Source organism: Lycium ferocissimum, chromosome 3 (genome assembly GCF_029784015.1).
Source record: "Lycium ferocissimum isolate CSIRO_LF1 chromosome 3, AGI_CSIRO_Lferr_CH_V1, whole genome shotgun sequence".
Classification (NCBI taxonomy): Eukaryota; Viridiplantae; Streptophyta; class Magnoliopsida; order Solanales; family Solanaceae; genus Lycium; species Lycium ferocissimum.
Genome location: NC_081344.1, coordinates 21696621 through 21707240, shown reverse-complemented (window position 1 = coordinate 21707240; position 10620 = coordinate 21696621).

Sequence of the window (10620 nt, the reverse complement as noted above, 5' to 3'; positions counted from 1 at the left end):
AAATTCAACACAAATCTTTTCTCAATTTTGTAATCCTTCAGTGTTTTGGTTAAGATTATCCATTTTATAACACATCTTGGTTCAAGTACCTAAGGAGTCATGCCACAATTCCTTAAACATATCCATGAATCTTGACTCGACCATTCAAAGTTTGTATATGGGCTTCTTTCGGTGTCTATCTTAGTGCATTGCCACTTGTTTAGTGATCTTTTTACACAGATTTTTGGGCCTTTTACATTTAACTTCGGGTCATTTGCACTTTTGTTCCTCTTTTGTGATGGTCTTTAATTTTTGTCCCTCAAGACAAATAATTTTTTCACAGGGCATTATATTTTCGCATCACAATATCCTATAAATTATATCCCGCATTCTTAAAGAACTTATGCCAGCTGGTTATAAGTTCGATTTTGAAAGAAGAAAATTAAAGACCAGTCCATTTGAAGGAAAAACCGTGCAATTAAATGTTTAAATTCAGTGGGAGTGTTAGAGCTAATTTGAAAAGCTGAGATCAAAAGCTGAAACTTCAAACTTTTACTAATAAAGTCTATTTTTCAACATTTCTAGGTTTTGCTTTCGTTAAGTACTAAAAGGAATAGAGAAGGAAAAACTAGAACCAAGAAATACCAATGTTCTTGGTGTTGAATGGATCCTCTTATTCCTCTCGGAAGTTGTTGAATTCCCACATGATCATGAATGGATCCATGTGATGACTTGATTAGCCAAGACTTTTTTTAATCTACAATCAATCTACCACTTTACCCGACTACATTAATTAGGGGAGATTTTCAAAGGTATACAGTCCAATACAACACTTTACACCCACATAGTCATATTTGTAGTTTAGGTCCGCATAATCACACTTTTCTGCGGCAGTGTTTAAACAACCTTATATATCAATATACAATATTTATATATTTATATAAATATTATATCTAATATAAAAGTATATAACACGTCGTAGCTACATAGACAAACTCTTTCTGCGATTTTTAATTGTAATTCTTGTATAAAACCACTCAAATCTCGACTAAATGACTTCAGATTTTGTAGATAACCTCCTTGGACTATTTTCAATAAATCTAAACAATACTCGCTCCAAATTTCTCACAAAATCCATATTTGTAATCAAACTTGCTTCTTCAAACTTGTTCAACATTAATGATTGGTTATCTTTCTAATCTTATTTTCACCACCCAAATCTTACAAACTTAGCACTCTAACCATAATTTTAGCTTCAAGGACAATAACAAATTGAGCTTGTCAACTAGCAATCAAAAGACGACTAGATTGAAGAATAAAAATAGGGGAAATAATATAACTTTCAAATATAGGCCAATTCGAGTAAGGGCTTAAAAAAAATTGCTCATTAGCTATAAGTTTGAGCCAGATCGATGACTGAGAGTGTAAAATCTCATTAATTAATGTGGTTCTGATATATTTAAATATTGGGTTTGGATGAATTTTTCTTAGCACCAAATGGCATTTATGATTATGCTAGCTATAGAATCAGATCCTTCTTATGTTTGTAGTTAGTGAAAGTGATAATCTATGTAGAATCTGCAAATTAATGGGTGAGCATGTGTTCTTGTTTTAGTCCATTAAGTGACATCGTACTCTTTCTTATAATTTTTTAGCTCTTAGTACCGTTAGTGAGCTGCAAAGTAACATGAAAGCTATTAATTCCTAACTTGGGATTCATCTTATCAATTAATTGCATTGTCCGCCCGTCACTAAGAGTGAGCTCAATCTCTGCTTATTAAATTACGAAAAAAACAGTGGATCACTAAATTATACTCCTCCGTTTTAATTTATGTGAACTTTTTCGGAATACGAGGGTCAAACTTTATAACTTTGACCGTAAAGTTTGACATGAATTTTTAAAGTTTGTAAAAATAAAATTTTACATATTTAGAAAGTATATACTCGTATAAGAAGTACTATAAGTCACGACAATTTATATTTCAAATAATTTTAAAAATTAAAAAAAACTTGGTTAAAGAACCACCTCTTACACTCCCTAAATAACACTAATAGATTCACATAAATTGAAACAGAGGGGTATTCACTACTCCTATTAGTCTAATTCATAGTAGTCATGGAGAAAGACTTAGAGCCTGTTTGGATTAGCTAGAAAAAAATGGCTTTTAAGCATAAGTGCTTAAAGTACTTTTTAAGTGCTGAAAGTTATTTTATAAATAAGCAGTTACGTGTTTGGATAAAAGTGCTTAAAGGGTTTTTAGAAGTAAGGGTAGTATTGGAATTAACATAAAATATAAGGGATAAAAGGGTAAAGTTGTTGGTCAAACTAAAATGGCTTTTAAGCAAAATAAAAAATAAAAATAAAAAATAAGGTGGGGTTGAGCAACTTCTTGATTTTGGCTTATTTTAAACACTTTTAACTTAATTTAAACTGTTTTCTATTTTTGTCAAACACTCAAATAAGTTAAAAGAACATAAGTTGGTTTGACCAACTAATAAGTCAATCTAAATGAGCTCTTAGTATAATAACTACACATATTACATACTTTTTTAGAAAATTGTCCAACGATCGATATAGTTAAAGTCAAGAATACTGAATGCATAATTAGCGCGTGTGTTGAATGGTGCTTAGTCAGAATCTTGAGGTTAGGCAAAGAGAATCCCTCTTATCTGGTGTTGCACCATTGTCCCCTCTATTCAGGGAAAATGCATTTCTCTTTTTGAGGATGGAGAGGTGTAAAGAGTATTCTCCTCAAAATTAGGATTCCATGCAAAAGAGTAAGAGCTCTTTTGGATTGTGGCTTTATAAGTTGGCTTTATAAGTCGTTTTTTTTTGAGCTGGGTTTGGCATCAGTAAAGTCATTTTGTCTTAAAATAAGCTCAAAAAAATAATTGAACCCATTTAACTTAGTTTATCTAAAAAGCCTTATAATGAAAACAACCTTATAAGCCAAAAAAAATAAGTGTTGGACTACCCCAACTTATTTTTTTCAGCTTATAAGCTGCAAACAGCTTTAAGCTATAAGCCAATCCAAACGGGCTCTAAGACTTTAACTTGATAATGAGTTTAAGGTTTATACATTGTCAGCCTAAGGGATATTTACATGTATATCTTTTTAAAATGTGAAATTTAAAATTTAAAGAATAGAATATGTTACTTGTTACACAGATAAAGATTTGATGGTGTAAAAATTATTTACGCCGACAATACATATTACTTAAACTTATTAACGATTTATATGCATGTGGAGGTTCAAACTTCAAAGTTGATCATAAGCGGCCCCTTCTTTATTGAGATACCACCTGGAATACGTCCAGCAAGTGCTATATTCCCTCAAGAGAATAATCTGAATTTAATATTTGTAGCTAAGTTTGACTATTTTCGGGTCAAAACTCGAAAGTAACCCACAGAGAATAGAATAAGTTTTGACAAATAGTTACGTTTGTGGTATTCAGTAGATGTCCCCTATTATTCAAGCTCCTCTAACCACGTCATTGCTAAGCAAACGTCTTTACTTAACGTTCACATTTTTGCATAGACTTTTTAACATGTAATTTTAGTGGAACAGCCAGCATGAGACGTGTACCGTAGATAGCAGCTGAGCTCAAAATTTACTCTAGGGAATTAGAAAAAATGCAAGAAATCTTAAAACCGGATTTGAATTTGTGATGTCAAGTCTAAAATAACTTTTAAACCTCCTTTACCACTATTTTACAAATTTTCATTATAATAAACGAAGATCAATAGTTTATATAACTAAAAGAATTCGTCTTCACGCTATATGTGTAGTATAATTTTCCGATAAAAGAAATTCAATTGAACTCCTTTACCTATATATCTAGCTCTGTCCTCTGTGTTATTATGGTAACTTTAGTACTTCTAGCATTCCTTTCCGATACCTTTGGAACTATTTGTGTAGTATAATTATTATGGTAGAAGTACTAGAGCTATCATAATTTTTTTTGGATAAAAGAAATTAAAGAGAGAATTGCCAGCAGCCTCAAACTTGGAGAGATATGAAAATATCCTTTTCCTAATATCTTATAAGGTTTAACTTCTACATATAGATGTACAGATAAACAAAATTCTTTTCAATAACTTAATGAAAAGATGCTTGTACAAGCTAGTAGCTATTCATAATAAATGAAAATAATAATCTAAAGAATAAGACACAATTTTCTGCAAGTTAAAATATACTACTATAGGTATAGGGATGGTTTGGTATGATGGATAAGCAAAATTAGTGATGGGATAAAAATTTAGATGGGATAAAAATTTAGTACCACCTTATCCCTTGTTTAGTTACAAATCTTGTTATAAGTTATTTCAGGATTAAAATTAGTATTGGGATAACTTATAACCATTAGAAGGATGGAATAAAGTAATCCCGGGATAACTTATTAGGAAATAAAATAAGAAAAATTGATCAAAATAAATTCGAGATGTCAAAACCCTTTTTCGACCTAGCTTTTCACATTGTTCACCCTACAAGTGCTAAAGAAACGGTGCTAAAAATACATTCAGCTTTAGAGGCCACACAAGTTGCTGGATTGAAGCCATATTAATTAGCACATGAGAAGATAGGAGCAAAATACTGCTGAAAGTTTATGGAATACGAATATGCACCGACAATTCCATGATTATTGAAAGTCTCTCTTAGCTCTAGGATGGTAATCAGAGTTATAGTTTATAATTTCAGATTGCCTCCCATATAAATCCAAAAGAATAAAGGGAACGGATGCTAACTTTAAGATCATAAAAGAATCATAAAGGGCATTAAATTGACAAAAAGATAAGGGAAAATACATTATGGAAAATAAATAAAAGAAGAAGGAAGTCAGCAGATATATTTAAAAGAGAGTTGACGTGTTTCAAACGAATAAAGTAGCAAGAAGAGGGGAAATTTTAGGCATTTTAGGCTAAATAGGGTGGAGGGTATTTTTATAAACAAACAATTTCTTCTTAGAAATTAGGCAATGCATTTTATTTTTAATATAACATACCAAACAAAGTGAATAAGAAATAATACCAAGATAACTAATCTCAGCATAACTAATCCCAGGATAACTTGTCTTCAAACCAAACGACCCCTTAGTGCGCTATTTAGAGGAGACATGCTATGTGGTGTTAATCTCATCAAAATGGTAGTGTCACATGGGATTGAGCATCTACCTTGAACAACTTTAATTTGAGCCATTCGGATAAACAGCAGGAGTACTCATGCAAAGTGTATCGGTACGATAAAATTGATCATTTTCACTTAGTAAAGGGATAAATTAATTGAGGTGCGGGTAAGTTATCTCAAATACTACTATTATTTTAAAAATATACTAATAGGAAAGGAAAAGAAAAGCAATATTTGGAAATTAGAAATTTAAGTGGAGTTCTGATTTTACTTTAGTCATTGACAAGAAATAGGAGAAGGAAAATTCTGATACCAAAAAGTTGGAGTCCGCGACTTAAGTAGTACAAAAAATAAAAAGTTGAACCAAACTAGTGCAAAAAAAAAAAAATTACATTAGTAGTATTCACGCACGAAATTCGTGCGTGAAAGGACCAACCGTGGCAAAAAAATACGGTTTTTCCCTTTCACGCACGAATTTCGTGCGTGAATGTTCTGAACCGTTTTTTTTTTTTTTTTTTTTTTGCGTTACCTTTCCAAACACGTTTTTTTCCATACTTTGGGCAAAGATTAGTCATATTTCAAAATTCCAAAATATCAATATTTTATATAAAACTTAATATCTTTTTTTGCGTACAATAATGTCGGCTCATTACATCAAGTCCACCTAAACGTTTGGATCGTCGTTTTAGGGGTTCTAAAGTGCCGAAGCAAAGTTTTGAAACTTGTAATATGTATAGGGTTTTGATTTAAGTGTTTTAATAATAATTCATCCAATACGAGAGGTTTATACTAATTAAAAAATAATTCATTCCATTTAATTACAATACTAATTCAAAGCAATACAATAATAAATTACAATAACAATACAATCTTCAAGTTCTAGAGGCTCTATTACTTCGAGACGTGCTTGTACTACCACGGCCTTGTTGCCCACACGAACGCTTGTCATGGCCATATTGCTTACATATAGAGCACTTGCGAGAGTAAGTTCTTTCACTAACATCCATTTGATTGGGTCTACGACTCCGTGAGTTAATGCCTAATTTTCTAATGTAATCCTTGTTAGCAACCATCGAAAACGGCTCGTTTGCCAATAAGCTTCATTACCAAGTGGGTGGAATTGGCCGGAATATGCTCTAAGGTAACTTTGGACCTTGTATTCCCCGCCACATAATTTGTTACCGTTTTTCTCATTCTCTCGAAGCACTTGACAAAGCACGAGAACACGTACGTGGTACGTTTGCCACTTACCACAAGTGCATATTCTTGTTGCCTCATAAACGGTATGCACGTTTCACCCTTACCGTTATAATAACCCGTCCTAACTTCATACACATGTTGAATTGGGTCATACTCGGTCATTTGGTGACACTCACATTTTTGTCTATAATGCTCCATAGTTTTGAATGGCTTTGGCATCCATGTCCCGCCGTCGGCTAATATCGCTCGTCTCGGCCTTATCCTAACAACAAATCGCTCCACCATCCGCTTGAAAGTCATTCTCACCATCATGTGGATGTAGTCCTCGAGCGTATTTCGGCAAGCCATTGAAAGACTCGTTTGTTTGTTGTGAGCATGCCCCATCTTTTCCTCCTCAAACGCATGAAGCGTCCATTTTTCAACATCGAGCTTCATCAACCAAACGTATGCGGGTTCACTCACCGACCTGATCAGATCCATTTTTGTACCCCATTTTCGTTGTTGATGCTCCGTGCCCCCACATCAATTTGTTTAGAGTGCCATCAGTGAAACGTTGATTGCAAATTCGCTTCGTTGCCTTAAACAATATCGATGGTAAACAAAGGAGGTCACACCCCGGTAAATTATCCATATTGTGCAATATTCCTTTATGACGATCGGATTAAAGACGCATATGCCAAAGATGATCCTTAATAACACGAGTTTTCAAATGGGTCAAAAAGATCCCCAGTATGTCGTTGCTCTCGTTAAGCGGCAATTGCGAAAGCAAGAGGAAATATTGACCCATTGGCATCCATTCCTATTGCAATTAGGAGCTTGATGTCGTAGGCACCATATACATGCGTACCATCTATGGATATCACTGTCAAGAAGTGAGCAAAACCATCAATGCATGGTTTGAATGTCCAAAATACGAAGTTCAAGATTTTACCTCTATAAGTCGCCACTCTACAACAAATATGCAGATTAAAATGTTGTAGCCGCCATATACCTTGGCGATCGAAAAGAAGTATGCCAATTTCCAAAGACCATCTCAAAAGCGCGTCTACGCCCGAGAAATCCCTTTTTGTTGCTTATAGTTTTACTATATACGGCTTGAACGTTTCGAATACAATCTTTAATGGGGAACCTGCACAAGTTTAAACAAACAACTTTTAGTAATAATCTTTCAATTGATATAAGACATATAATGTACTAGGTAGGATAAGTTACCTTGGCGTTTCGGCAATGTCTTTAAGTAACACTTGAGCAATCATGTTTTTGCCATAATGATGCGAGTGATCCGCGTGTACCACTCCATGTACACGTGGATGGGGGTGTCCCTACCACGCTAGGCTCGCCATCCTCACATCCCGACTATGGACTCGCCGGCCGCATATGGAGTCGCCACGCATCATCGACGCCCCGCACGCGTCGTCCCTCGTATAAGTGGTCATGCTCCCAAACCGCAGCCGCGGGTATATTCGTACATTACCCAAATCGCCGTAACACGCGGTCGGGCGCGTGATACTCAACGATATCCATATGTATCAATGACACCGCGACATCCGCGTGTGCGCGACGCGGCCTACAAAAACGCCCAGGCTCATCCAAAATATGATCATACGGCGTCCATATAAAAGCTCGTAAAAAGAATTGAACTAGTTAACAACATAAGACTAAAATAGTAGTTATGTGGTCTAGCGTGTGAATCAAAATATGAACATACCGTCTGCGCCGTCATGCGGTCTAGCTGATCCCTAAACGGGAGAAGGGCGCGGCGCGCCCTCCACGCGTCGGCGTACGCCTCGCGACCATCTCGCGCGTATGGCATCGGGACAAGAAGATAGTCAGCGGGAGGGTCAGCTGGTATGGGCTGAAAAGGTCTCAACCTAGTCCACACCCATATCTGATATAGTCAATTAAAAAAAAAATTATCAGTCGTCGTTTTAAAAAAATATATTTTGTGTATAATTACACACACTTAAATATATAACCTGAAGGAGCGAGCAAAAATGCGGGGACCTGCCTCGTGCCCGTAGAACATCGGCGGAGAATCCTCGATACATGTCCCAAGACACGGCGGCGCTCAACTATAACATCTATCTCGGCGAGATCGTCGATATACCGAAGATACCTCGAAGCTCATATGCGAACCCGAAGTGTTGGGGAATAGATGGCCAGAATATGATAAGTAGGTATAGACGCGCGCGTCGATCGACATCGACACCAGGCGTGCCTGCTCCAACGGATCTTTGCGTGTCCGCAGGCGCGAGTGAGCGTAAAGGGCCGACAACAAAAGCCGCGGCGGGAATATGACCATCCGAAGCAACGGCCCCGAAAGCCGGTGAGCCTAATCAACTATCCGTGGTATAAACACAAAGAGGCTCTCAATATACAATGGCGTCCGTCGACATTTTATGTATGCATGACCTCCACGTCACGAAGGGTAATGGTAGGCCGCAAAACGGGTGCGATGAAATGTGTGTGTCTGCGGTCGCCACCTCTCAATCAATCTCGTCACAGCGACCTATCGTGCGCATGCCGACCAACTTCGACGCACCAGTAGATACCGCCCGACATAGTATATCCGGGACACGAGGATGTGGGGGGCGAGCGACGGAAGATCTCCCATGCCGAGTCCCCACACGGGTACGGACTCGAGACTCGGCCGCAGGTCGGATGTCCATATATGTTGCGACCTATCTGGGCCGAAGATACGGAACTCCTCGGCCGAAGGGCCCGGGATCAAGAGGGTGGTGATCCATCTATTTTACGCATTTTAAATAAATCATTAACAAGTAGTATTAGTATTAGTTATGTAATCTTTTATCGAAAATTTTATTAAAGATTGTGGTGACCCATACGTTTTACGTATTTTAAATAAATCATTAATAAGTAATATTAGTTATGTAATCTTTTATAGAAAATTATATTAAGGGTTTTCAATCCTAAGCTACGGGTTATGAATCCTAAACTAAGGGTTTTCATTCCTAAAATATAAAGATAAGTCAAATAATTAACAATTAGTTAGCATACAATTAGTATAAATAATTAATAAATAAACAAATAACTAACAAATCAAATAATTAACAAGTTATTATCATATATTTAATAAATAAACAATTAAGTAACTAATCAAAAAATTAATAAATTATTATCGTATATTTAACAAATAAACAATTAATTAACTAATGAAACAATTAAGAAATTATTAACAAATAAACAATTGGCTTAACAAAAACAAAATAAATAATTAGCCAGTCTAACAATTGAAATAGCTAGTCTAATAATTAATAAATACTTAAGTCGCTAATCCAATAATTAACAAATACTAAATAAACAAGCAATAAATAATTAACTAATTAACAATAGATAAATAAATAAATAAAAAAATGAAAAAGTGGGCGGCCCCAATAAGCAGACGGACGCCCCAAAAAACGCAAAAAAAAAAAGGAAGCAAAACGAGTAATCCACCACGCTTATACAATGACCATGCTTAGGGTAATAATATATTTAACAATGTAATAGAAAATTCGTAGTGAAATACCTAGATTGAAGGCTTTTTTTTGAGTTTTTGAAATGTGTTATACGTATTCTATTCCGAAATCCACCTTAGAAACTTGTTCCTACACTTCAATATACCAAGAATATTGAGTTTTGGATTGAAAAATAACACGAAATTATTATTTTAAGGGGTAGGGACCACCGAAAAATGGGGTTTAATGGCAGGTGGGCGAGGAGACGTCGCGATCTGTGGGGAAGATGGGGATTTTATGGTCCGTTCGTGCGTGAAAGGCCAAAGTGAAATTTTGCGCTTTTCACGCATCTAAATTCGTATGCGTGAATACTACTAAGGTATTTTTTTTTTTTTGCACTAGTTTGGTTCAACTTTTTATTTTTTGTACTACTTAAGTCGCGGATTCCAAAAAGTTGTCCAACAGGTAAGCACATACCAGCAAATCTTGGCTTTTGGGCTTCTACTATAATTTTGTATTTCCCTCAAACTGCATAAAATTGGATACAACTCATTCTTGACGCAAACACTATTATGGTAGGTTAGCTTTAGCTCTACTTTGTGGGTCTTTTTCTTCTCTACAGACTTGTGCACGTGGGTCTTTGATGTTCCTTTAAACTTACTACTTTAACATTGTAATTAGACAGTAAGTTGAATGATTATATCTCAAATGACACTACCTTTTTAGTTTGTTCTGTTGATAAGTTAATTAAGGTCCAATAGACCATAGATGTATAATGGGACAGCTCCCAGGCCAATTAATGAGAAACAACCTACGCATATTGTGTTACGAATTTAATTACCCGCATTGCTATATGT